Source organism: Coturnix japonica, assembly GCF_001577835.2.
Source record: "Coturnix japonica isolate 7356 chromosome 2 unlocalized genomic scaffold, Coturnix japonica 2.1 chr2random637, whole genome shotgun sequence".
Taxonomy (NCBI): Eukaryota; Metazoa; Chordata; class Aves; order Galliformes; family Phasianidae; genus Coturnix; species Coturnix japonica.
Window position 1 is genome coordinate 5,744 of NW_015439221.1, and position 1,613 is coordinate 7,356.

Sequence of the window (1,613 nt, forward strand, 5' to 3'; positions counted from 1 at the left end):
GTCCACAGCTGCTGCATTTGGGCTTGTTCTCATTTGCTGCAGCCAAAGACTTTGCCACCTTGCTATTATTGCTGTACTTTCCATCACATTATAGCATTACAGCATGTTAGGAAATGTAAGTTTGTATAGAACTGTGTACATATGTTACACAACAGATCTGGGATCTGAGTCCTGCGTGTAGCCTAAAGGCTTTTCTTTATGTACTGTGAAGCTCTGTATTTTAAAGGTGGAGAGGTTTCCAGTTCTTAACGGGGCTGATATAGTAACTCTTCCTTCTTTATTCTGTCTTAATGTAGGCAATTGGCAAAGCCGAAATCTGACCCCAAAAAAGAAGAATATAAGGAAGGTAAGTATTTGTAACTCAACAGGATTCTCATTTGGCCTGGATTTTGAGGAGGATGGTACTTGTTCACTTTGTCTATTTCGCTTGGCCCAGAACTTTTGGAACTTAAAAGCCAAAATTAATATGTCTCAAAGACAGTGAGTTTCCTATGAATTTTATGCAAATAGAAAGATATTCTTCCCAGACTTCCAAGGAATTAATAGAATGCAGTGTGAATTCCAGCTCTTTCCTAGACATTAAGGAATCTGATCCTTACCTCAGGTTTCTCTTTTGCATGGGGTTTCTGGAGTCTGCAGGACACAAAATAGTTGACAGTTGTTCTGTACAGGGTCTTATCAGCTATAGGCTAAAGTAAGCCAAGTGCCTGAAATAGAGCATTGCACATGCTGTTATTTGTATTCTGATTATACAAGTATGTTATTTAAAAGTCTCAAACTTAGTTGTATAGTTGGCAATGACAAGTTGAAATCATAGCTGTCGTCATACTAACGCTGTGGTGTAGCTATTACCTTCCCAGTGTCCTCTGTTCAGTATTTCAGTGACAGCACAAGTAAGAAACTAGTGGAAAAGGATGCACTATGTTAAATGCTAGGCAGGCTTTTAAAGAAAATAGAAGCTGGAGTTTTCTACTATTTGGATGTATATCTTGAAACAGTTCTCATCTCCTTGAGCTTGTGTCTCCTTGTGTCACCATGTAAAAAACAGAAGTGATCCATACATACGTAGGGTAGTAAAACATTTGTATGGAGTGCTGTGGTCATGACAAAAACTCTAAAGAAAAAATCCACTACAACTTTTCTGTTTGTTTTTTACATTTTACAAGAGCAGTGGTAAAAGAACTGGAATTCCATCTTTGCTGTCTGAGAATATCTCACATATTGACTGTATTTCAGTCCCAAGGGCGCTGAAAACCAGAGCTGATGCGATAGCTGCAAAACAAGTCCATGAAGAAAATGGGGATTTGGAGGTCCGACGAAGCTGTTACACTACTACAAATCACTCTGTTCTTTTTGATGCACTTATAACAAAGTACGTGTATTTTCCTTGCTTTATTAGCAAGCCTTTGTGCTATGACACAGTATTGCCTTTGGACTTGGTCATTCTAGACAGCAGAGATAGGTGTTGGATGAGGAATCTTCATGCTCTTAGCATCTTTCATATGTGGATTTCTGTGTTGTCTTCTGACTCAAACTGTTATCCTTACGTTCTGATTTTTTCCTTACTGTTTTCAATAGCTTTCTTTGTATCAGATGTCTTCATTTCTAGTGAA